A 27,737-nucleotide genomic window follows, 5' to 3' on the forward strand; every position below is an offset into this window, starting at 1 on the left:
AGGAAGAAGAAGAAGAAGAAGAAGAAGAAGAAGAAGAAGAAGAAGAAGAAGAAGAAGAAGAAGAAGAAGAAGAAGAAGAAGAAAATGCACATATATTCGGGATCTAACAATTTAAAAGAGACTTTTATGTACTCTTTTCACAAATATGTTTTCATACAGCCAGTAGGCACTAGCCATTAACCCAGTACACCAAGTGTACTGAAGTAGAAAAGATGCAACTAGAAAAATAGCTACTCTAGAAAACCCAACACTTTAAGAAAAAGAACAAAACATTTTTACTTTCTCTCCCTTAGCCCCTAAAAAACCAGCATCTTCCAGTCCAGACCTAGCTATGCCAGCTTCTAGAATATTCGTCAAGAGGAAAAAATAAAATAACATTTAGTTAGTCCTGGATGCTCAGGAAGGGAAGGGGAAGAAAATCAGTTCTCAAAACAAATTAGTCAGCTTCAGTTCCATCACTAGGATCTTTGGATTCTTTGTTCTTCCACACGTCTTGATGTGTTTATCCTTCCCTCGCAAACGCTCCAACAGGGCAGGGACGTGTGCCTCTCAGTTCTCTTCCTCAGCTTCCCTTCTGTGGGCCAGTTCCTCTTCCGCCATTTCACTCTGTTACTCTCTTCTATTCAGAAGCACGCTGCTCCAGTTCTCAGTCAACCATCAGAAGCCCCAGTGAATGAAGACGCTAGACTGGCAGTGTATTCTACTCAACCCAGCCACATGCAATATTTCAGGAAATATTTAATCTGTGTCCCAGGATTGTTTGTTTCTTGAAAGCAGCTCGTTTTGCTTGCTGTTCATTGCCTACTATATATGATGCGGCATATAACAGTGAAAAGGAGATTCTCATGTTATGCATGATCCTTGATGCTGTCAGGCTGGCTGGGTGGCGTGCTGTCACTTCGCCACCATTTGAGTAGTGTCTACTGCTATTACTACAACACTCATACTTCTAATCCCTGCAATAATTACTCCCAACTGCTGTTTCCTAGTCTCATTTCTCGGCCTCTCTTCACCCTCTCTTTATTGTCCCTTTTCTCCTTTGTTTCTCACATGATTTTTAACTTTGGTCAAAATAGAAGCACAGCGGGATATCCTAAGACAGTCTCCTTCATATTTCTGTCGCCTGAGTGAAAAGAGGTATCCCAAGGTCATGTGCAAGTGAAAGGCGCTAGCTAAAACTAGTAGACACTGACGTCAAGTCACCAGCCCTATTAGAACATCCTTCAGAAGAAATTAAAAGGTAAGAGACGTGTTAGGGATCTAGCCCCACGGACGTGATTTCTCACTGTGGTTCTTGTCTCCTCACCCATCTCTTAGTCCCACTGCTGTGCACGCCTCCTGTGCGAAGCCTCCTCAGCTCCCCAGGCCTGGGCTGCTTGCGCTGGGCATTATGGTCCTCCTGGCTCCCACTGTGAGTTGGGCCAGTTGCTGTACAGCCCCAGGCCCTGGCGTGGCTCAGGCTTCTGGGCGGCGTGAGACACCCAGACACCTTCAGCCCCACCCTGCAGATCAGGCTCCACTCTATTAAATACTCTGGGAATCGCTTGCTTCCTTTTCTTTCCTTCCTTCCTTCCTTCCTTCCTTCCTTCCTTCCTTCCTTCCTTCTTTTTTTGTTCCTTCCTTTCTTTCTCTTCCTTCCTTTCTTTTGACAAATGAAAATTATATATGCTTATTAGATAAAACCTGATATCCTGAAATTCATATGCACTATAAATGGCTAAATCTATTATTATTATTATTATTATTATTATTATTATTATTATTATTTTAGAGAAGGGTCTATAGGGTGTTCAGGGTCTCACTACTAGATCAGACTCATAGTGATCCACCTGCTTACAGCCTCCCATGAGCTGGGATTACAGGTGCGCACCACCACAACCAGTCTCTGTTGTGGTCTCAGCACGCCCCAGTGGCAGGGCCAGCACAGCAGGCCTGGGGATCAAACCCCTGGCCCCTGTGCCTGCTTGCAGGTGCTTTAGTCTGCTGAGCTATTTGGTTGGCACTTAAATGGCTAAAACAAGCTCATTCATATGCTAATAATGTTTCTGTAGTGACCACAAGTAGTATCTATCTCCAAGAATACGCTGCTATTAGGCACACTCACCATGCTGTGCTATAGGTTTAATTAACACAGGCCTCTTTTCTAACTGCGATTCTGGGTCATTTGAAGCATCCGACACACGCGCGCGCGCACACACACACACAGCCTCTGGGAAGGCCACTCCACTGCTGTTCCCAAGAGTCCGGCCCATCCAGGTCGCACACGTGAGTGAGATCGTGCAGTACTTGTTCTTCCGTGCCTGGCTTACTCCTCCCAACATCATGACCTCCAGTCTCCCCTAGCTTGGCACGTGGACAGAACTTAATCCCCTTACTCTCCAATGCTGTTCCATCAGAGTCGTGGGGGGCAAAATCTCCAGCTCTGGGGTTCTCAACAGACCAGGCTTTGTCACTGATCCCAAAGTGCTAATCGAGGATATAAGCAGTTGTGAAGGGCAGGAAAAGTCACTTTAATCAGAGTGGCTGTGCTGGGAAGAATAAAGACACGAAGACAAAAGGTATGTTTTCCTGAGGCTGACAGCTCATAAGAAAAGGGGAGCAAAAGGCTGGGGGGCTGCATAGTTGTAAGGTCTGTGGGGCCGACAGGTGATGCTGGCCATATCCTGGTCGAGTTGATCCTTGCCACAAGACTGGCTCCATGAGGTACCTCAGGATCGGGCAATCCAGTTCCCATGAGATACCTGCTTCTCCTTGGAGAGAGTTTCCATCTCCCCAATAGGTAATTGATTCCCTCAGGGAGGTGATCTGATCGTGAGGGTATCTCTCTCTGTGAGCCTCTGCTTTTCCTAGAATCCAAGGTGACTGCAGGTTTCGGAAAATGACCACAACCCTTTAGGCATTGCTCCAAAGGGTCTGAAATTAAACATTGCAAAATTCACCACTAAATGTCCCCACAAGTCTTGAAAATACCTTAGTTATTCTTATCTTGCTGTCTTCAGTCCTTTTTTTTTAATGTACTTAGTACTAGGTTTTATAGGGTATACAGAATCTCACTACACAGATCAGACTCCTAGAGAGCCTCCTGTTTTCAGCCTCCCAAGCACTAGGATTACAGGTGCACACCACCGTGCCTAGTCTCAATCGCCCATCTCAGTGCACCCCAGGGGCGGGGCCAGCACGGCACACTAGGGATCGAACCCAGACCGCTGTGCTCTGCCTATGCAGGCACTTTAGTCCACTGAGCTATCTGGCTGGCCCGCTGTCTTCAGTCTTGAAGAAAAATGAGACAGCTCAGGTAAGTTTATGGCTAATAAACTTTGCATTGCCAGTTTTTATTTTTTAAAGAGAATAAGAACGTTAAGAATAAACAAAAAAAAAAAACCATTAGAAGCGATACAGAGTTTCACTAAAGAAAATAATAGGAATTCAACAATGGTTTATATAGTCTCTATTTTTGTCATCAAATCAGTTGTTCAGATTACCAGACATAAGCATACAAAATAGGTCCAAAAAGTTATAAAAAATTAATGAGAGAGAGAAAAAAAATTAAGCATTAACTGCTCCTTTCAATAGACCAGCAGAAATCAGCAGTACAATTATCCAAGCTCTCCTGTACATATACATAAATATAGCTTTTTCTCTGCCTTGTTTTTTCCATTCTTTTCCTCACGCCAGTTGTTCTTTTCCTTTGAACAGATTCTTTCCCTTTTATGGTATCAATTGTACCTTTCAGATTTTAGTCACTCTTTCCAGTTCTTACACTAGGGAGACAATACAATGTTTGCACACGTGGGTCTGACTTATTTCACTTATGAGTATAGTCTCTAGTTGCCTCCATTTACCTATGAAAGCCTCAAGTTTACCTTTTTTATAGCTGAGTAATACTCCATTGTATAAAGAGACCACCTCTTCTTATCCATTCCTCAGTTGATGGACATTTGGGTTGCTTTCAAGATTTAGCGATGACAAATTATGCTGCTATAAACGTGGGTGCACATGTATCACTGTGGTATGATGTATTACCAGTGCTGAGGCAATCCTTACACAACGAACATGCCTCTGAGCTGAGCTGCACAGAGATCTGACCCAAAGTTCTAAGGTAATAAAGGAGACAGACATTAAACAAAGGCAGAGATTTCATCCTGTTTCTAGTTACCCATCGGGTACCTGCAGGCAAAGCCTCTAAATCTGTAATATGTACCTCCTATTTGTTTCTGTTGTAATAGTAAGGATGGAACCCAGGCTCTCCAATGGAGCTACATCACCAGCTCTTCTTTTAACTTTCAGTTTGAGAAAGGGTCTTGCTAAGTTGTTAATTTTCCCAGGCTGAGCTCAAACTCACAATCCTGCCTCAGGATTGTCCAGGAATGTAAAGGTGAACATTAATAATACATTGATAATTCATTGTGTGTAGAGGGGAAACATACTACTGAATATACTACAAAGAAAAAATATTGTACACATGTCTGGCTTTGCAGTGCACATTTTTATGCAAGTATTTAAGATACAACCGTGTTCAATTTTGCAGAGTGTTACAGAAGGTCATGCCTCAGTCTACTTAATTCAAAAATGGTCAGGACATGCAGCTTGTAATGTCAGATAGTGTGTGTGTGTGTGTGTGTGTGTGTGTGTATGTGTGTGTGTGTGTATTCATTTACATGCAGAAAAAGGCACATGTAATTCTTAAAATGTAGTGGCTTCTTTGGATGTCTTAAGTGACTCACTGTGAAGTTGGGATGACCAGCCACATCCACATTGTCCTTAGTAGGACAGTCCTGTCAGGCAGTGGCTTTGACCTCCCTGTATTTTATCAGCTGCCACTGTGTTTGCACTGATTCCAAGTACTTGATGAAGAAGGCTTTAAAATCCTTCACTCGTTCTTTCTCAAATCTTCTCACTGCTTGTTGAATTGTTTTAGAGATCCGTTAAAAATCTCCTTTTCCTTGTTGCACTGTCATGTCCCACTCTCTTATTACATTTTTAGCTTGCTGTATAAATCAAATACAGTCACCAGGTAGTTCTGAAAACACACAGAAGTAAGCAAAGGCTTATTCTGGATATAACTGGTCCACTTTCTCTTCAACCTCTGCAAGCTGAGACAGAGCTCTAGACAAAGCAGCGTGACCTCAGAATTACCTAACATGGTGACACTTTTGGCAAATGCAGCTGTACTGGCTGAAAGTTCTTTTCTATGACAAATCATGCCTTCCACCCTGGCACAAAGCCTCCTAAGTTGCTGGTCAAGATTCTCATGTTTCTGCTGCTTTTCTGCAAGCCATGCGTCCAATTTATCCATCCTGCTTGCCAGTTGGCTGACAGCGTCTGCGGCCTCGATTACCACCCCCAGTACTCCTGCTCCACTCAAAGCCTGTGTGCTGACCACTCTGGGCAGCTCTGAGCTTCCCAAAAACTGCCTTAAATCAGGGTCCTGTAGCAAAGTGGAACGTTTTACTGTTCTTTGAAGATACCTTTCAAGAACTGATCTTCGCTTTTCTACAAATTCAGTGGATGAACGTTCTTTACCCACTTTGACCTTGTTGGTAACCTACTATTTCTAGAGCTGGTGGCTCAATGTAACCGACATGTAAATACTTGCTTGCAAATTTGCTGTGCAAACCAAGAATGTCACTGAATCTTCTTGTAACTGAAAATTCACTCTTACCAAATACGGGAAAAGAAGTCTCCGCTGTTACCCCGTAGGCCATGTAAGCATTCACGCCATCACCAACGGTGTATCTGACACACCAATTTCTATATCAAAAGTATCTCCACTTGCCTCCTCTTCAGTCTCTTCCCTGGGTCTGTTGGAAATCAGAGGAGCTTACATGCTCTTGAATTCCATTCTAGGAGCAATGAGTGTAGGAGAGGGGACAAGTACAACTCCAGGAGGAGGAAAAGGGGTCCCTCTCTGGGCTGTCTAAAGAGACTTCTTCTCTGGCTTCTGCACACAGATCTTCTCTATCATCATCTAGTACAACATCTCATGGTCTGGGGTCACTGGAGTTTGCGCTAATATAGGGAGAGCATAGGAAGCCCAGCTGGTCCTGCAGATGGTGGACTTGGCCTCAAGCTGTATACCTGTGGGGTAGGATGAAAACGGCACATCAGTCTCCCACGGTCACTCGTGTTTCTCCAGGATGGAGACAGTGCTGGTGAACAAGTCCTCTCTGTCCTCCAGCTCTTCAAAGTCTGTGGGCTTCCCACTCCCCAGCCAAGGAGGCGCCCTCTTGGCCACAATCTTTGTTGTCCTAGACGACTACTTGGATAGAATTTGTGTAAAGCAAAAGTGAAGTAATGCATTTTTCAGGACAGTTTGAGAAGCCATCCACGCCCTGCCTGGAACAGAGCTTGCACCTAAACAATATTTTGCAGAACAGTAGTTCTCAGACATTGGGTCTCATAACCTATTTACATTTTTAAATTTTTAAAGAAATATCTACATTATTTTTAAAAATCTTTTATTTATTTATTTGGTATAGGATCTCAGTGCCAGCATGGCTTGTGGTACTGGAGATCGAACCCGGGTCCTTGCACTTGCCAGGCAGGCACTTAGACCGCCAAGATATCTCCCTGGCCCTATACTTTTTAAAATTATTGAGGTTGCCAATAATTGGGTCAACGTTGGAGATTAGCTGTCTATGCATCACCTATCTACCTAGGCAGCTAATACAACAGCTGATCAAAACATACAGTAGGTGCTCTAGAAATTTTAATGTAAGCCAGTACAAGACACGCTGCCATCAGTGCTTCTTAAAATATCCTCCATCACTTTGAACACACTATCTCAGAGTTCTTTCCTCTTTCTAAAGTAGTTCTAGAAGCCCTCTTTCTTAAGTGTCCTTATAAGGTGTGATTTAAAAATGCCACCAATAGTGCTGCTATGTGCCTTCTAGTGGCAAGCATATTAGTAAAAATGTTATGCTGTGTCATCTTCCACCTTATTTAGTGGATCTGGTACCCTATAATTTGTGGCCATTCCCCAAAAGTTAAAAAGACCATGACAGTTAAACATTTGTAATTGATCCAGAACTTCGAGACATTCTGAAAAAAGGACATCTGAAACTGCTTCTGAAAGTGGTGAGAATGATAAGACGATGGGTTCAAAGTGAAGAGGAGGACTTCAAGGGGGGATGGACGGGACCGGCCAAATAGCTGGGCGGATTAAAGCACCTGCAAGCAGGCTCAGGGGCCGGGGGTTCAATCCCTCGGTCTGCCATGCCAGCCCCGGCCCCGCCCCCAGGGCGCACTGAGGGGGTAATTGAGACTGGGTGTGGTGGCTGGCACCTGTAATCCCAGGTCTTGGGAGGCTATAAACAGGTGGATCACTATGAGTCCAATCTAGTAGTGAGACCCTGAACACCCTGCAGACCCTTCCTTAAAATATGAAAAGAAAAAAAGGGGGGAGGGAGGGATGGCAATGTGTCTTTTACTGCAAAAATGTTTTTATTTGAATACTTCGCAGGGCTGGGAAGATAGCTCAGTGGTCTAAGCACCTGTCTGGCAAGTGCAAGGACCTGAGTTCAATTCCCAGTACTGCATGCCATGCCAGCCCAAGAACCCCAGGCACGCCCTGCCAGCCACCAATGCCAGGTGTGGTGGCACATGCCTGTAATCCCAGAGCTGGGGAGGCTGAGACAGGAGGATCACTGAGTCTGAACTGCGTATTTTAAATAAACATTTAAAAAATAACAAGTACAACATATTTTATGACATACATAAATGACAACTGAGGAATTTTAATACTTTTTATCTTATAATAAAAATAGTAAGCTCATTATATGTCAACATAATACTTCGTTCTGAACAATATTTCTCAAAAACTAATGAGAATAATGGTGTTGTTTTGGGGGGGAGTTCTTTTAAATCTTTTATTTATTTACTTACTTATTTGGTACAGGGTCTGGCTACACAGCTGGGATTCTTAGTGATCCTACTGTCTCAGCCTTGGACCAGGGAATTGGCTTAGTAGCATAAGTGCCTGCCTAGAAAGCACAAGGTCCTAAATTTAATCCCCAGTGCAGGGGAAAAAACATCTACTGTCTCAGCCTCCCCAGCGATGGGATTAAAAGTGTGTGCCATCACATCCAGTTTCGGTGGCCAGCTTGGCACAGGGCCAACATGGCATGAGGTACCAGAGATCAAACTGGGGTCCTTGCGCTTGCCAGACAGGCACTTAAACCACCAAGCTATCTCCCTGGCCCACTGGCATTGTTTCATAACTTTGTAGAATCTTTTACTGTCTGACATAACAGAAGACAATTCGATTCTCAAATCTGCAATATTTCATGTCATAGAACTTTGGCAAGTTCCAGTCAGCACTCATGAGAAGACGACAGGCAGAGGGGCAAATGACAGCTTAGTGGGGTTGATACTTTGGACCTCATTGGGCCTCTGAAAGAGACCTGGGGACCACCAGCATTTTATGGGCCACACCTCGGGACATACATTTTGGGAACAGAGAAGTGGACACTGATTTGAGAGTTAAGATCTCTGGGTTTCAGTTCTAACCCTGCTACCTCCTACAGTGTGGTCTAGAGGAAATTACTCAGCCTTTTCAAAGATGGTTTCCACATCTACTAATTGAAAAATATAAGTAGAAGAATAACTAAAAGTACCACTAATGCTAAAATTTTTAAACTTCTAATCTAATATTTACTAATAGAAATACTAGCTATCCTTAAGAAACTTTGGAAGGTGGTTAATGAAAGTCAGTATGATCTATCTGAATGTTGAAAGTTAAGTACTCTTAGTTACTTATCTTCTGAAGACAGATATTTAAAAAAAAAAAAAGGAAAACAATTACGATTAAATTAGGGGTGGCCAGATAGCTCAGTGGATTAAAGCACCTGCTTAAGAAGGCATAGAGACAGGGGTTTGAACCTCATGCCATGCTGGCCCCGACCCTGGGGCATGCTGAGATGGTACCTGAGACTGGGTGTGGTGGCACATGCCTGCAATCCCAGTGCTTGGGAGGCTGAAAATAGGAGGATCACTACAAATCCGATCTGTGTAGTGAGACCCTGTAGACCCTGTACTATAATATATATATATATATATATATATATATATATATATATATATAGATCCATGCCATTGATAAACTGGTATACATACTGAAACTCTCAACCTCCAGTTCGCCAAACATCAGAGAGAACGAAGTTCAACAAGGCACTCCAAAGCTTCCTGAAGGAAATTCCGACACCTATTGCCAACTTTTCATTAGCTAGAAATGTAACGAGTCACAAATACCTGGCCAACTTCAATGATACTTGGCATGAGTATTTTGAGCTCTAAGCCAGAAAAGAAACTATGGACAAAAGAACGCCATTAAATGCTAAGAGGAGTTCACATACATAGGCACTGCTTAGGTAAAACAGTCCCTGAGCTGCGTACTAGCTAATTTGGACTGAGGGCATGAGTGGCTTTTGAAATTCTCCCCACCCTGCCTGGGCTATGACCAGCCCATCGAACAGCCTTGTTCTGGAACATCCAGTTAAACTGGATCTCCAAGGGTGCACTTTTCCAACCAGAGAGCAGTGTGCAGCGGTGACACGCTCCTTTGCCTTTTCTTATTTTTCCTGGGGTTTACTCTGGAGCCACAGGATATTAGAATGGTGATTATGGTGGATGCCAGAAATAAGAGAAAAGGGGGCGGGGTGGAATTCACTGAAGAAGTTAGTCACTGTTAGGTCAGACAACACCAACACAACCGACATCCGTTCCCTTTAGAAAAGCCTCTTGCTTAACTTCGGGATCTGTCACTATATGTTATACTCTTTGGGTGTGTCATAAAAGTGTCTGCCCAGGGGCTGGGGAGATAGCTCCGCAGTCTAAGTGCTTACGTGGCAAACACAATGACCAGGGTTCCATCCTTGGTACTTCGTGCCGTCCTGGCCCTGAGACCCCGGGTGCACCACGTCTGCCCAAAACCAAGTATAGTGACGCATTCTTATAATCCCAGCCCTGGGGACGCTGAGACAGGAGGAGGATCACTAGGAGTTTGAGTTGTGTAGCAAGACCCTGTACCAAATAAATCAATAAAAGACTTTAAAGAAAGTATGGGCCCTTAACTGATCCTTAACTTTAGATTCATAGCTCAAGAGCTTTGGGTAAAGCTAACTCAGTCGGAAGTAAGCAAATTCTCCTGGCAAGCCAGCCCTTAATCGTTCCATTTCAGCAGTGTTTTATCAGGTGTCTATATGAACAGTAACGCAGTGTTTACTAGCTAATGAGATAGTCCTGATCCCTGCTCTGTCGACTTTATGGCCTACTTTTCTCCAATTAGAACTGTCCAAAAAAAAAAAAAAATCACAATCCTTCACTCACTTTTGGGGCTGGGGAGGTAGCTCAATAGAATAAGCGCTTGCCTGGCCAGCGCAAGGGCCTGAGTTCAATCTCCAGATCAGCCAAAAAAAAAAAGAAAGAAAGAAAGAAAGAAAGAAAGAAAGAAAGAAAGAAAGAAAGAAAGAAAGAAAGAAAGAAAGAAAAAAAAAAAATCACAGTCCAATTAGAACAGTCACAAGTTTCCACAGTGAGCCCATCAATGTTTTCCAGAGGACAACTGACTTTTCTGTGGAACCATCCAAACCCCTCAATTTAACAATTTAAAAATAACTCTAGGCCTGGAGGCATAACTCAGTGGCAGAACACACACACAAGGCCCTGGGTTCAATTCCCAGTACCAGTAATAAAAATAAAAAAAACTAGGAGGCAATTATATCTGTGTACCAGGGGCTTGAAGCTGGCTAGACAGGACTAGAACCAACATTACTAACTCCCAAACCTTTCCTCTTCGGGGATAGCTCTACCGTCTTTTTTATTCCCCTTCTCAAAAAGCCCAATTTCACATTTCGAGTAGTTATACCTGCAATTATCTGCCGACATTTGCGGCAATAATGATTATTGATTCTGGTAAAAGAAATATCTTAGTTGCCTGGTATATTTGTGGACTGCTAAAATAGACATGTGACATAATTTGCTTTTCATGAAACTGTCTCTCTTTTTAAAATCAAAGTCCGAGAGAAAGATGGACACATGGAAAGTGTTTCACACACAGTTCAGATGGATGGACGGATTTAAAGGGTAAATGTTAAGTAATGCTGCTAATCTCTGTTCTTTTATTTGTAAGGAATGTCTTATCAGGGTTTACCTGTCATAAACACAAACTATTCTTTTAAAACAGCTGATCACATTACCAAAATGAATGTACATAACTTTTGGACCAGAGGTTTTAGAAATGCTCTAGTCAGACAGATTTGTGAAATCCAGTCAAAAATGGAAGCACAATCTCAATCTCGGCTTCCCTTTTTTGTTTCTCTTTTAGAGACCTGTGAATTTGTTATCGTGTAGCATAGAGTACTAGGTAGAGCAGCTGAGGAAACTATCAAGTGGCTGGTATTTTTACAAGAAAATAAATAAATAAAAAGACCCAGGAAAACTACTATCAGTACAAAACTTACTTGCTCACGAGGAAACTAGGGACCACTAGAAAAGAATCTTTTATTTTCAGGGTTTGGGGAAGTCCTGGGAAAATGGAAAAAAAAAAAAAAAAAAAAAAAGAAGGCATAAAGACATCTATTGCACACACAGCACTGAACTTTATTTCTCTGTCTTCCCTCCACCCAGTGGACGTTGATACCATTGCTGTATTATAGATAAAGAAGTTGAAGTTTACATTTATACTTTCCAATGTCACGTGACCCGAAGTGCAATGTTGGGTCTTGTTTATCTCCTCCTGAGTATAAATTCTATGTGATCTTCACGATCCAAACAAGACCACACTGTCACAGCCATGATGGGACATACACAATACTGTGTTTACGGTTCACGACAACCCCATGGAATAGATGTTATCCCCAATTTGAGGACGAAGAAGGTGTCCCCTAGAGCCAAGGCCATTTTGCCCAGCAGGGCTTCCCTGGGACAAGTCTGCACTTTCTGTTCTTTCAGTGTTTCTCAAACACTCTGAGAATCGATGAATCTATTCTTAGAAGCCTGAGCATTCTCTTCAAGAAGGTTTAAATGTTACAAATGTATTTTAAAGATAATACTTAGAAATCAACGGAAGCTTCTATTAGATAACCGAACGACATGATGACGTATCAATGTAGGCATTTGTATTCCTATTTATGCACATTACAGTGCTCATTTGACCTTTGAAATTTTTTTATTTTTTATTTTTATTTATTTATTTATTGGCAGAACTGGGGATTGAACTCAGGCCCTTGTGCCTGGTAGGCAAGCCCTTATTCTACTGAGCTATCTCCCCAGCCCCTGTTAATTTTTTTTTTTTTAGAAAGTAAAACAAACATTAGAAATGATACAGAATTTAACTAACCAAAAATGACAGGATTTCAACAATAGTTGTTATATTACATATTTTTGTCTTCAAATTAGTTGCTCAGATTGCCAGATATAAACAAGTAAAATTTATCAAAAAAAAAAAATTAAAAAGGAGAGAGAACAAAAATTTAAGTATTAACTGCACCTTTCAATTTATTTGACCTTTAACAGAGGTCTGGACAAATAGGTCTAGCTACCATTGGTCAAAATGCTGAAACAACTCTCTCACATTTGTACTCAGTTAATTTTTTGCTAGTTATACAATCATACTTCTCTTTTGTTATACAATAACAAAAGTTATACAGTATACAATAGTTACACAATAATACATCAAAACCAAAACATTATTAGAATATTGGGTTATTTAATCCATTGACACAGTAATACCTATAGAATTGCATTACATAGGACAGATGGCTTTACTGGGTAGGTATAAGGAGCTCTACGAATTTTCATGAAGTTTCAATGACAAAGAAAGTGCCATGTTAATTAAATGTTAATTTGGGGACAAGCAGAGATTATGGAGACCCTAAATTCCACCAAAGCACCTCTGGTAACCCTGTTAAACAGAGACTTGTTTGATGTCATGAAAATATCACGGTAATGCAGAGAGGTAATTTTATTAGAGCGCATAAATGACGAGAGGATGGGCAGACTTAGCGCCTTTCACATTCACAGCAAGAAATGGGGCACTGATACCAAAGTGCAATGTTCAGGAAAAGTTTCATCATTGTCCAGAGAAAAGCACTACGTAAGGGCAACAAATAACAAAATGAGTCGCACCCAGCTCACACAATTGCTCACTACACAGAGGTCGCAGCAGCCGGAAAGGCGCAGGTAATTGAAAGCAGTGTGTTTTAAAAGGCTATAAAATTATAAACTTTATTGCAGCTTCTGTGCTTCACTCTGTCAATGACCAACAATTATATTTTTATTATGATTCGGAATATATTGGTTATTTACTGGGTTTTTTGTTTTGTTTTGTTTTTAAATCTAGTGAGTACAGGGTCTACAGGATCTCACTACACAGACAGGACTTTTAGGCATTCTCCTGTTTTCAAGTGCTGGGATCACAGGCGTGCACCACCATGCCCGGTCTCAATTGCCATTTCAGGGTGTCCTTGAGGTCGGGCCGGCGCGGCACTCTGGGGATTGAACCCTGGTCCCTGCGGCTACCTAAGCAGGTGCTTTAATCCACTGAGCTAGCTGACTGGCCCTTATCTGCTGGTTTTGCCCAGCCGTTTATTTCAACTGCTGGCAAAGGTTTCTCGGGTTTTGTCTTGTTTTGGCAGGGCCTTGAGAAGTCACTAAGCTGCCTAGTCTGGGCTTGAATTTTCTGTCCTCCCTCAGCCTCTGAGGGAGCTAGAATGACAGCCGTGCATCGTCACCCCTGACTGGGTCGTGGTTTTCATGTGAGTACCATGACCCCTCCTCTGATGGGGCCAGCGGCCACCTACTGGGCAGAGCAGAGTAGAACATTGCCATCATTACAGCAACTCCATTGGCTGCCACTGATTTAGATCTCTATTGATGCTATAATAATATTTATTGGCCTTTTTACCAAGATGGCGCCGAAGGCAAAGAAGGAAGCCCCTGCCCCTCCCAAAGCTGAAGCCAAAGCAAAAGCTTTGAAGGCAAAAAAGGCCGTGCTGAAAGGCATCCACAGCCACAAAAAGAAGAAGATACGAACGTCGCCCACCTTCCGCTGTCCCAAGACGCTCTGGCTCCGGAGGCAGCCCAAATACCCTCGGAAGAGCACCCCCAGGAGAAGCAAGCTTGACCACTATGCCATCATCAAGGTCCCCCTGACCACAGAGTCCGCCATGAAGAAGATTGAGGACAACAACACACTCGTGTTCATTGTGGATGTCAAAGCCAATAAGCACCAAATCAAACAAGCTGTAAAGAAGCTCTATGACATCGATGTTGCCAAGGTCAATACCCTAATCAGGCCTGATGGAGAGAAGAAGGCATATGTTCGACTGGCTCCTGATTATGATGCATTGGATGTTGCCAACAAAATTGGGATCATCTAAACTGAGTCCAGCTGGCTAATTCTAAATATATACTTTTTTCTCAGTAAAAAAAAAAAATAATAATAATAATAATAATAATAATAATATTTATTAAGGTATTTTATAAACTTCAAAGCCCTTCTTAAAAATCCTCACTAATGGGGCTGGTGAGATGGCTCAGTGGTCTAAAGCACCTACTTAGAACAAGCTTAGCAAAGCACAGGGACCGCGGTTCAATCCCCCAGCACCACATGCCAGCCAGCCCCGCCCCCTGGTGGGCTGAGCTGGCCACACACAAAATAAATAAATAAATAATTAAAAAAAAAATCCTCACTATCATACTTATCATTGGCCAGGGATATAGCTCAATGGCACAGTGCCTGCCTGGCAAGCACAAGGCTCTGAGTTTGATTCACAGTAGCAGACCAAAATAATAACAATAATAATAATTATTATTATTAATATTATCATTAGTCATATTCATTTTCAGTCACAGAAAGATATTAATTTTCTACAAATTAATTCAGTCCTTTATGGACCATGATAATCTTCAAGAAAATCTTCTAAGATTTTAATAAAATGATCATTAATCAATTATTACTTATTCTTCATCATATAATTTCTCGATTCCAGTGGCACTGAGCCTTTTCTGACAATTCAATTTATTTTTCTTAATTTTTATTTATTTATTTGATGCAGGGCCTCACTACACAGTTCAGACTCACAGTGATCCTCCTGTCTCAGCCTCCCCAGCTCTGGGATTACAAGAGCCAGTACTGCATGCAGTATCGGGGAATGAACTCAGGTCCCTGTGCTTTTCAGGCAGGCACTTAGACCATTGCACTATCTCCCCAGCCCCTAACTGTTCAATTTAAATATGAGGAAACTGCAAAGATACTTAACCTGAGCACAAGAATGTGGCTCTGACCAGAGCTTTGTCCTCCGAAATTAAATCATTGTTGAACTTGGACAGTCAATGACGAGAAGTGGTACATAATTTTTTTAAACTGGGTAATGAATCCAGGGCCTTCACACTATGCTGCATCTACAGTCCTTTGTTCTTTTCATCTAGAGACAGGGTCTTATAAAATCACTAAATTGCCTGGACCAGATTCCAACTGGCAATCCTCCTGCCTCAGCCTCCAGGACGGCTACAGTGACAAGCACAGTCAGGAGCTGTATGGATTCTAATGGCTAGAATCATGACATTCTGTCATGAAACTTTTCACTTCAGAGCCATCACAAACACAGCGAAGCAAGGCCCTGCTCTCTCCCGCTCCACCCAGTCCTGGTGGGATACTAGAAAATGTGTAAGGATTCTAAGTTCCTGGCTGACCTGCTAGGCTTTATGAAGTGATCTTTGTCAAGGCGGAAGAAGAATAGGTATTATGTTAAACAGTGCATTTTATGTTTAACCACTACATTTATGAGCCTCCAGTCCTACTCCTGGCTGACCCCTTCCTGGGAGATGCAGATGTCAGGAGCAGGTCTGAACAAAGAAATCGCTCTGCCAGGAAGTTCAGGAGAGTAAAAGAACCAGCCACAGCTAAATCGCACCGGGAATGTACAGAACTCCCAGCAAGGGTGGGAAGCAGGAAGCCTGAGGTCACATCTGAGTGACATCTAAATATTTGGAAAGTATCAAAATACAGTAAGATGCTACTTGATAAAATAATGGCTTCACCCCAGAAAACTTCAGCTCAAAGTAGAGAACGTGTAAACACAGTGAAACAAGACAACATATTTCATACTCTGTGTGTGTGTGTGTGTGTGTGTGCGCGCGCGCGCGCGCTCCTGGGGCCCTGTATGCTGAGCTACATTCTCAGCTCTTCAGTAATTTTTTTAAATTTTGAAACAAAATCTCAATGAGTTACTACATTGCCCAGGCTGGGCTGAAAATTGCAATCCTCCTGCCTCAACCTCCTGGAGTGTTGGCATTAAAAGTACAAGCCCTCAGGCCCAGCTTTGTTTTTTTTTTTTGTTTTTGGTGATGTGTGTGTGTGTGTGTGTGTGTGTGTGTGTGTGTGTGTTTTGTCTTTTCAAGACAGGGTTTCCTTATGCAGCTCAGGCTGGCCTTGAGCTCACTTTATAGCTCAGGCTGGTCTCGAATTTATAAGAATCTTCCTGCGTCAGCCTCCTGCATGCTGGGATTACAGGCATGTGCCACTACACCTGGCTTCATTCTTTAAAATACAAGGAAGACTGTTGAACATGCAAGCAAGTTAAAAAAAAAAAAAACACCTAAAACATTCAGAACATTGCATCTTATTTTGGTTTTCCAGTTTATATAGAAAAGGCAAAGACTAGAGAGAATTGCCAAATCTTATTTCAATGGTCTATACTTGACCTTTTAAACTCAAGAGTTATGGGGTTGGGGAGATGGCTCAGTGGAACAAGCACTTCCCTGGCAAGCACAAGGACCTGAGTTCAATCCCCAGTTCTGAAAACAAAAACAAACAAAAAAAACCCCTCAAGAGTTATGATAAGATTACAAAAGCAGGCACATGTCTGTGTACACAGAAAACCACAGAGCTAACTGTTTTCTTCCAAAAAGAAAGCTGTTTAGGAGATTGTGAAGTTCAGTTTGAAGCATGTTTGCTTGAGTACCTGTCAGACTTTCTTTCTCACCAGTCACATTCAGTGACTGGTAAAGACAAGTTCCACCAGGCTGGTTAGAGGCAGCGGAAGCATAAGAAACACTGGGCCAGGAATCAGCTCCCAGGATTTCTGTCTCAACTCTGCGCTGCAAAAAGCTTTGGGCACTGAACTCCTCTGTGGTCCATCTCTTAAAGAGTTAAACAAGAGAAAGAAAAGGTATTGGAAAAGAAAAGGAGGCGGCTGGCTAAATAGCTCAGCAGACTAAAGCACCTAAACTGAAAAAAGTCAGTAGCATTTCAAAACACTAACTCCCAAAACCATACAACAAGAAAGCCAAGAAAACAATCTCGTGTAGAATAGTTATAAAAAATGAAATACTTAAGAACAAATTTAACCATGGAGGTGAAAATGTGTGTAAAACATTGATTGATGAAAGAATTTGAAGATGACACAAGTAAGTGGAAAGATAACCCATATTTGGGGATTGGAAGAATGACTAATGTTAATCTGGCAGTATTACTCAAGGTTATTTACAGTTCAGTGCAATTACTCTTACTTCAGGGTCATTCCATCCAACCACCAAAGCAATAATGAACCCAGCGGACAAAGATGAAAGTGTCAAATTGATTTGAAAAGCTATAGTCATGAAAACAACATAGTACTAGAAAAAAATGGACCAATGTCACACAATAGAGAACTCAGAAATGAATTCAAGCATGTTGTAATCCATATTTTGTTAATAAAAATACTATGACAATGCAAGGGGACATCATCTCCTCCCAAATGGTGAAGGGAAAACTGGATATCCAAATGAAAAGGAATGAAACTGAACCTTTATCACACATGAACTTTTTAAAATCAAGTAATAATCAATGAAAAATTTTAAATATAAGACCAAAAACTATAAAGTTACTAGAAGAAAACATACAGGGAAAAATCACATGACGTTGGTCTGAATAGGGATTATTTTGGGTTTCATTTCACAGTGCAAATAACAAAAGAAAAATAACGAATGAAATGCATTGGTCAGCCTTTCCATTGCTGGAATCAAATAGCGACACCCACAGATTAAAGGATGCAATGATTTATGGGGCTCACAATGTCAGGGGGTTCAGTCCATGGACAGGTCACTCCAAGACCGGAAAATTATCATGGAGGCCCCGATGGAGGAGTGTTGCTCACCTCGTGGTGTCTGGGAGGGGAACTGTAGCAGAAGAAGGGACAAGGCTGGGTGTAGCTTCAAAGTCACACCCAGAGCTATATCATACTGCTCCTCTAGGTAGTTCCCAAGCCAGTCAAGGTGACAGAATCCAGCTTAGCTACTACGTGGGATTTCATCAAACTAAAGCGCTTTCATGCAACAATCGAAATAATCAACCAACACAACCTATGGATTAAGAGACAATATTAGCAGCCATATATCCAACAGGGGTTAGAATTCATAATGTATACATAGCTCAAATAAATAGAAAGAAATGAGAAAAGGAACTAAGTAGACTTTTCTCAAAAGACGATATATAATTGGTCAGTAGGTATATGAAAAAAATGCTTAATGTCACAGATTAGGAAATGTAGATTAAAACCACAGTGGGAGGGCTGGGGAGATAGCATAGCAGTCTAAGCACCTCCTGGCAGGCGCAAGGACCCAATTGGATACCTGGTACCAATGATATGCCAGCCCTGAAACCAGGCTTGGTGACACATGCCTGTAATCCCAGCATGGAGAGGCTGAGGCAGGAGGATCACGACAAGTTTGAGCTGCATAGCAAGACCCATATCCAATTTAAAAATAAATAAATAACCACAATGGAATATTATCTTATATCTTAATGGCTATTATTAAAAAGACAAAAGCTAACAAATGTGGGTGCGGATATGAAGCAAGGAGAAACCTTTGTACCCTATGGGTGGGACCTTAAATGAGTACAGCCATTACAGAAATACCTCAAGACACTAACAATAGAACCACCATATGATCCAACAATCCCACTTCAGGGAATTGAAATCACTTTGCTGAAAAGTTAATTGTGCTGTTATGTTTATTGCAGCACTACTCTCACTAGCCACACTATGAAATCAAGCTAAGTGCCCGCCAACAAATGAACAAAGACATGTGATAGCTCACACAATGGAGCACTACTCAGCGTTCAAGAATAAACATCAGGGCTGGCCAAATAGCTCAGCAGATTAAAGTGCCTGCAAGCAGGTGCAGGGGTTGGGGGTGGGAGGGTGGGGGTTGGGGGCCATGTTTGATCCCAGGCTGGCCGTGCTGGCCCTGCACCCAAGTCATGCCAAGACAGCAATTAAGATTGGGCATGGTAGCGCACACCTGTAATCCCAGGTCTTGGGAGGCTGTAAATAGGAGAATCACTTTGAGTGTGATCAAGTAGTGAGACCCTGTAGACCCTCCCCTAAAATACAAGAAGAAAAAGAACATCAACAAACCTAAAGGAGACTGTGGTGAAGTGAAACAAGCGAGGCACTCAAACATAAATGTTCCCACTCACACAGGGAATCCTGTAAAAGTTGAATTTACTTAGATGGTTGAAGCAGGAGGGTCTCAAGTTCCAAGCCAGCTTGGATCACTTAGCAAAACCCTGTCTTAAAAAAAATGTTTTTAGAAAAAACTGGGGATATAGCTCAGTGGTGGTGAACTACCGGGTTCAATCTCCAACCACAAAGAAAGCAAACAAAAAATCTGGAATTCACAGAAACAGAATGTAGAATGGCGGTTACAGAGATTGGCTGTGGAGAATGCGAAGATTAGCTGAATATCTTCCACAGGTGTGACCTGTTTGTTTTGAGTTCTATTACACAGCATGTTAAATATATAACATTGTATATTTCAAAATTGCTGAGAGTCAATTGCAGGTGTCCTCACAGTATAAAATATCAAGTATTTGAAGTGATAGATATGTTAACTACCTAGAATTCAATATTCCACGTGGTATTCACACAATCGTAACATTGATTTTGTATCCTATGCATGTACACAATTATAAAGCATCAATTTCAGTTTTTAAATGCCATTATAAATTAACATTCCTTCAAAACTGTGAGCACAAACAATCCACAGGCTCTGTGAATGTATTATGATTTTCACTTTTCAAGTAGTGCTGTTAATGGTGTTCCTCTCTGGTGAGAAAGGAAGGTGGGAGAGAGGGAGAGAGAAAGAGAGGAGAGAAAGAGAGACAGACAGACATGGAGAGACAGAGACAGAGACAGAGAGACAGAGAGAGAGACAATAGATACACAAAGTTCACATTCTTAGGTTTAAATTCAAGAAAAAGGAGAAATTTCTCTTCTCCAATATTTGTTCTAAAGTCTAGGATGTTGTAATTTCCAAAAGAACTCCATGAGGTAGGTATTGGTTTTTTTTTTTCTTTTTATAATAAACAAGTATATTTTTCACGAATTTATTGCGAATTCAAAATAAGACGATGCAGGGGGCCTGGCCCTAGCTCAGTTCTTTAAGTGGCTGCTTCCACAAAGCTGTCAGCCTCAGGTTGCTGTAGTTCGATCCCCACAACTCCAGCCAGCCAAACCTGCCCTGAAGGCATTCGGAGCAAATAAATAAATAAATAAATAAATAAATAAGACAATGCAGTACAAAGCACTCAGCTTGGGAATGAACACCCCAGGCCACCCCAGAGAGGATCTGAACGTCAGAATCCCAGGTGAGCATCCTGACATTCAATCCAAACGAAAGGATGGATTCGTTCGTTCGCGCCCTGCATCTGCCTCTGAACTAATCGCCATCTCCCGGGGAATGGAACACGCCCTGCACAGGACACATGGTAAGTTAAGTTCCACGTTGTTCGGATCCTTCCAAAGCACACTGGCAATCCGTGAGTGGAATACATGCCAGAAACAACAACAACGAAGCAGCAATTTAAAGAGTAATCCTTGGGTGCCTTTAGGAAAGAGAAACAAGGAAGAGGAAATGAGCAGGTGGAAGGCTGCCAGCAACTGTGCCCTACGCCGTGATTTAGGGTACGTTACTTCCTTTACTTCTATGTAAAATAGAATGTCGGATTCAGTCAGCGAGCTCCCATGTTAGCTTATGTGAAAGCCACCTGATTTACTCACCAGAAACTGCCATTCCGAGGTCCTCTGCAAACAGGTTGAAGTTTTTAGGTGCGCAGTACAGATGGCTCCGCTGTAGGTGATCTGTGAACCACTCGCAAAGAAACATGGGATGAGATTGGGGTGACAGAGGGAGAGGCCCAGGGGCAGGTGCCGCTTATGAGTCTCCGCTATCGCTCTTTGGTGAGGAAGGCAGGAACTTGTTCTAGGAGGCAAGTTGAGCACAGTCATCCAGCTAATTAGTGTTTTATTAGCGCATGTTTATAGTACATGGTGCTTACATTCTTTGCGTGAAGCTGGTACATGTACTTAACCCATCTTAATTCCTTCTTTCATCCCTTTCTTTCCCTCCCTTCCCCATCTCCATCTCTGGAGCCACTTCCCATTGAGAGATCTAAATCCCTACTTCCTATGATCTGTCTTTTATTTTCCTCTTACACTTCGGCTTTCTCATCTAAGGGAACTCGTGTGATATCTAACTTTCTGATCTGATTTATTCTGTTCAACATTATCGTCTGAAGGGACTTCCATTTTCCTACACATGATTCACATGATGCGAGATCTATTTTTAGGCTAGACTTTCTTTATGAAAGAAACAGCACACTCATAATTAGATGGCAGTAGAGTTTTGTTCTATTGCAAATGCTATCTAAGACCACTGTTTCTCCCAAGCACTGACACCAGGCCCTAGAGAAAGAAGATGGGTCTTCATGAGACACATAAGAATCTAATTTGGGGGGAGGGCTACAAGACTCCAGATGCTGCAAAGTTTATCACGTGAAAGAGCTGCACTGAAAGAGCCAAAGAGTGAATATTTTGCAAGGCCCTTTGGGCCATTTACCCTCACTATATGCCACTGTCACCAACCAATAATGCATTAATGACTTTAATGGGAAGCTCTGGGATTAGGTACTTCTTTAGAGCAAAGCTAAATTCTGAAATGATTCCCTGCTGCTAGTGAAGGCTGAGCAGTGAGGTGAGTTGGTACTGATCCTTTTTTACCATCTTCCTCTTTAATACACGTTTCATGCAACCATTTCTAATTCTTTTACTTGTGTGTGGTAGAATTGAAATGCACAGTGAATGTTTAGTTTTTTAAATTTTTTGTTAGTACACATTTGCAGTACAGACTGATTGTATTTCTCATAGGGAGTTGGTGCATGCCCATAATCCCCCTCAAAATACTCAACCCAAACTCCACACACTGTTCTCACCACGCTCTGGAGCGCTGCTGGAAGTCCTCTTTCATGAATATCTCTATGAAGATGATCAAACATACAGTGAATACTGCTACCAAGTGTCATCTAATAGAAAGGCAGGCTTGGAAAATGAAAGAAATTAGTGTGTACTCATCCTCTCAGCCTTATTCACTGATCAAGTACCCCGTGACTTCTGAGTCTTTCCCAGTCAAAGGGCCATGAAAGGCAAATGACTTGGATCAACTCCTGACACTGAGGCAGCCACAACAGCACAAATAAAGACACACCTGAAAGTCTTGAAGCCTCTACAAACTCAGCTACATCAACCTTTTCTCCTTTAGCTTTGGATATTGGGTGCCTAAATTCACATATGTGAAGTTATGGTAAATAAGACAAGTTCTTAGTTTATCTCGTTTGCAACTGAATGATCCCAAACTGATACACCCAACTAAATGCATATTTTAAAAATATTAATGTTATAAATTGTAATCCCTGGAAATTTCCCTATGGGTAGCATATACAAAGATGAAGAGGGAAAATAGCACATTTGAAAAAAAAAATAAAAACGAAAGAAAATAGCATGTTTGATAGATACAGAAAGGGATTCAAAAGTCAATATCCATTTTTTTTTAAAAAAAGAACTTTCAGCAGGCTAGCAAAAGGAAAGAATTCTCTTAATCTACTAAAGGGTATATAGAAAAATAAAACTAGAACATATTATTGACTTAGTAGCGAGTCATGAAAGATTTCCCTTTTAGGCTAGAAGTAAGACACATGGTTCTGGTCCCAAACTTTGCTTAACATTGTTGGTATAGTGGAGGCACTAAATGGTGAAGGAAAGAAGGGGAAAAGAAAGGAAAAAGAGGGCTGACAAAATAGCACAGTGGATTAAAGTGCCTGCTTAGGCAGACGCAGGGGCCGGGGTTCGATCCCTGGGCTGCTGTGCTGCCCCCCCCCCCCCGAGGTATGCTGAGATGGCAATTGAGACTGTGAGTGGTGGTGGGCCTGTAATCCCAGCACTTGGGAGGCTGTAAGCAGGAGAATCACTATGAGTCGGATCTGTGCAGTGAGTACACTGCACCCTGTACACTCTGTACACCCTGTGCTAAATACCAAAAAAGGAAAAAGAGGGAAGGAAGAGAGGAAAGGAGAAATGAAGAAACAATATGTCATTTTTAGATTACATAATTATGAACATAGAAAACTCAAAAAAATCCACCTACATATTATAGAGATTTTGGCAAAGTTGCTGGATTTGAAGGCAACATATGAATATTAAGAGTCTTTCTATGCCAAAAGCCATTAGAAAATAAAATTTAAAAATTATACTATAAACAGTAGTATCAATAATATTAAGTAAGTAGAAATAAATTATTTTGTTTTTTTTTAATGTATTTGTTTGTTACAGGGTCTCACTATGCAGCTTGGACTCCTGGTGATCCTCCTGTTTTCAGCCTCCCCAGTGCTGGCATTATAGGGGTGCCACTATGCCCAGACTCTGGCTGGCCCAGCCCACCCTGGGGGTGGGATTGGTGCAGCATGTGGTGCCAGGGATTGAGCTGCAATCCCTGCGCTTGCCTAAGCTTGCCTAAGCAGGCACTTTAATCCACAGAGATATCTCACCTGCCCCAAAATAAATTATCTTAAAAGGAAGCAACTCTTTGGGTCCCCCTTCTGTCCCTCTCTTGGACAGAAGCTTTTTTTCCCCAATAAATATCCTGCTCTTAAAAAAAAAAAGTGCAAGACCCCTACAAGGAATACTGTAGAACTAAACCGAAGTATATTAAAGAAGACAAGATTACATGGGAAAATGTATCACTTTCACTGACTAAAAGAGTCAATGGGATTTGAGGTTTTGTTTTGAATTTGGTAAACATATTTAGAATATATATGGTAATGAAAGGGGCCAAAAAATGTCCAAGATAATCTTCATTAAGAAAAACATCAGAGAATTTTCTCTTAAAAAATCAAGAAAGGTAGCTATCAAATCTACACTAATTAAAACAGTATGGGATTGATACAATGATAGACAAAGGAAACAATAAGGAACATCGCAGAGAACTTAAAAAGGACCCACCCATGTGTGGACCTAGATTTGGACAGCAATGAAGATATAGGGCACCATTTTTAAAAATGATGCTCACATACTTGAGTATATATATAGGAAGAAATGAATCTGGACTTGAAAGGATGCTGAACATAGTGGGTAAGCAGGAAAAGGCAATTTTAAAATCACCATGAGAGATCACTACACATTCATCAGAGTGACTAAAATATAAAATATCTGAAATACACCAAGTGTTGGTGAGGATGTGAGGCAATTAGTGGATATTTTAATGTCTTGTTAACAGGAATATGATTTGGAACAGCTGCACGATTTATTCAAGGGAGGACTGCATGTCCTATGTGTGGCCTGCCATTCAGTTCTACTCTAGGTCCGTAACCCACAGGAATGTTTGCCTGTGTGTGCAGTACACAAAAAGGCCCATACGTACTTTGTAGTTACAAGAAGCTAGAAGCAATCCACACATCAAGTGAGAGTAGAATGGATTACTGTGTATGGCATACGTTCATATGGTGGAATACTATGTAAAAGATAAAAACAAATAAACAATAGCAGAATGTACATGAGTGGATGTTAGAAACAGGCAAAAACAAGAAGCAGAAGTACAAGGAAAGGGGCTGGAGAGATGGCTCAGTGGTCTAAAGCACCTACTTAGAACAAGCTTAGCAAAGCATCAGGGACCACGGTTCAACCCCCCAGCACCACATGCCAGCCAGCCCCGCCCCCTGGTGGGCTGAGCTGGCCACACACACCACACTCTCTCTCTCTCTCTCTCTCTCTCTCATAAATAAAAAAAATTTTTAAAAAAAAGAAGTACAAGGAAAGATCAAATATATGGTAAACATTTACATTTTAAAATTTTTATTTATAGTATAAGATATGTTGCTGGCCAGGGAGATAGCTTAGTGGTATAAGTGTCTGCCTGGCAAGCGTAATGTCCTGAGTTCAATCCCCGTACCTAAAAGAAAAAAAAGCTATATTGCCATTAATTGCCCTCAAAATACTCCCCTTCGCTCCCAACACAATCAATTGTTCTTCTCAATTTATGAAGTAGTTCTAGAAGTCCTATTTTGTGTACTCACTAGGAGTAATAAAATATATGTATAGTGAGCACCGCTGCCAATGCCGTCCAACAGAAAGGCAGGCGGATCACAGTGTGTCCTTGACACTTTATCCAGGGGCTCTGGTATCATGCAATTTCTGTCTCTTTCTCAAAGTCAAAATGACTATAAAAGATAAGTGCCTGGGCCAGTGAAATAGCTCAGCGGATTAAAGTGCCTGCTTAGGCAGATGCAGCAGCTGGGGTTCAATCCCCAGTGTGCTGTGCCGGCCCCATCCCAGGGGTGTGCTGAGCTGAGACGGGGATTGAGACCGGGCATGATGGCACGTGCCTATAATCCCAGGGCTTGGGAGGCTGAAAACAGAAGGATCACTGTGAGTCTGATTTGTGTAGTGAGACCCTGTAGGCCCTGTCCTAAAATACAAAAGAAAAAGGATGAATGTCTGAAACTGAAGAAGTGAGGCAGCCACCATAGCACAGCTAAAGACACTCATGAAAGAGCCTTCCAGAAGAGCTTCAGAAAATGGCCCAAGTGGTGGGATCAGTGTGCCGAGGCAAGGGGAAGTGTGTGGAAAGGCATTAGTGGCAGTGTGTAATTATCTCTGTAATAAAACCTGTAGAACTTTAGGCATTCTCCATATTTCTCAATCACACCACAAGCCTATACTAGAATTATCCTATTCTAACATTCTAGAAAATTCTAGAATTTTGGAGTTGAAAATGAGCAGAACTTATTATTATTTAGGATGTTTACAAGGTGAGGCTATTATAAAGAAAAGGAAGGATGTGATTACTCTAAAGAAGGTAAGAAGGCAAAGCATGAGAAAGGGCCCCCTGGGAGGGCTGGGGACAGTCCCTTTCCATCAGTGCTGTCCAGTGGGACTTGCCACGCTGATAAAAATGCCCCAGGTCTAGGCTGCCCAGTCCTGTAGCCCCTCATCCTATGTGGCTGTAGAGTGCCCGCCATGTGACTAATACATTCAAGGAACTGAATTCTAATATTATTTCATTTCAGTTCATTGGAATTTAAACTTAAAGCCACATCTAACCAGCAGCTGCTGCCTGGAACAATGCAGTATCTACTTTGTATCAACCAAGGAACCAACCAGACATAGTAGGCTTGCTCAGAATTTCATGACTTGAGGAGGGTTCTTTGAGCAGACAATGAATCTTGTGGTGGGGATGAAGCCAATGGGATGATTTTGCAAACTGGGAGAGTGACTGAAGGGACACAGGCAAGGTGTGGGCTCTGAGATTGGAAGGAGAGAAAATTAAGGACATACTAGTGTAATGAGAGGAGTGGGAACATTTAGTGGAGAAACAGAGTCAGCCCAACATGGCCTCACAAGAGCAGATGCCCCCCGCTCTCTTCCTCCACTTAGTCTCCTTCAAAGTTCCCACAGTCAGACCCAAGGGGGCGTCAGAGGGTGAGCTGGTCCATACAGTCAGTGTTCTGGACAGAAGGCAGGAGGGGAGAAAGCCTGGGAGAGAGGCAGAAGACATCCCCTCCTGGTTCTTGATCTGGGTGTGCACAGCATTGGTCTATTTTTTTTTAAATATATATTTGGTTGTTACAGGGTCTCACTACCCAGCTGGGACTCGTGGTAATCATGCTGCTTCAGCCTCCCCAGTGCTGGGATTACAGGCATGTGCTACCACATCTGCACTCTATGGCCAGCTCAGCCCACCCTGCGAGCGGGGCTGATGAGGCGTGTGGTGGCAGGGATCGAACCACAGTCCCTGAGCTTGCCTAAGCAGTCACTTAGTCCCCTGAGCTATCTTACCAGCTCTGCATCAGTTTATTAAACTACATCTTTTTTTTTCCTGAATGAGGTTATAGTTTATATTGTAAAATAAAGAGAATGGTGGGCACAGCTCGGGGCAGAGTACTTACCTAGTACACACAGGGCTTTGGGTTTGATCTATCTGTGTGTGTGTGTGTGTGTGTGTGTGTGTCCACACACATGTGACAAGAGGGAGCAAGGGACTAAAAAGACAGAAAGGGAATACAAAAGAAAGCAAATGGAAGCAGGGGAGCAAAAATGATCAAGATGTTCTTTCGGGTCCTCCTTTCCAAGATGACGAAGAAAAGAAGGAACAACGGTCATGCCAAAAAGGGCCGCGGTCATGTGCAGCCTATTCACTGCACGAACTGCGCCTGGTGTGTACCCAAGAATAAGGCTATTAAGAAGTTTGTCATTCGGAACATAGTGGAGGCCGCCGCCGTCAGGGACATTTCTGAAGCGAGTGTCTTAGACAGTTATGTGCTTCCCAAGCTGGATGTGAAGCTGCATTATTGTGTGAGTTGTGCCCTTCACAGCAAAGTGGTCAGAAATCGATCTCGTAAAGCCCGTAAGGACCGAACTCCTCCA

General features: G+C 42.2%; 1 pseudogene; it reads right to left on the minus strand.

Annotated features, from left to right (window-relative positions):
- Positions 1–4,778: 4,778 nt before the first annotated feature.
- Positions 4,779–10,884, minus strand: LOC101574195 (annotated as a pseudogene).
- Between the last annotated feature and the right edge of the window lie 16,853 nt (positions 10,885–27,737).

The sequence above is a fragment of the Octodon degus genome, unplaced genomic scaffold, assembly GCF_000260255.1.
Source record: "Octodon degus isolate 3935 unplaced genomic scaffold, OctDeg1.0 scaffold00018, whole genome shotgun sequence".
Lineage (NCBI taxonomy): Eukaryota > Metazoa > Chordata > Mammalia > Rodentia > Octodontidae > Octodon > Octodon degus.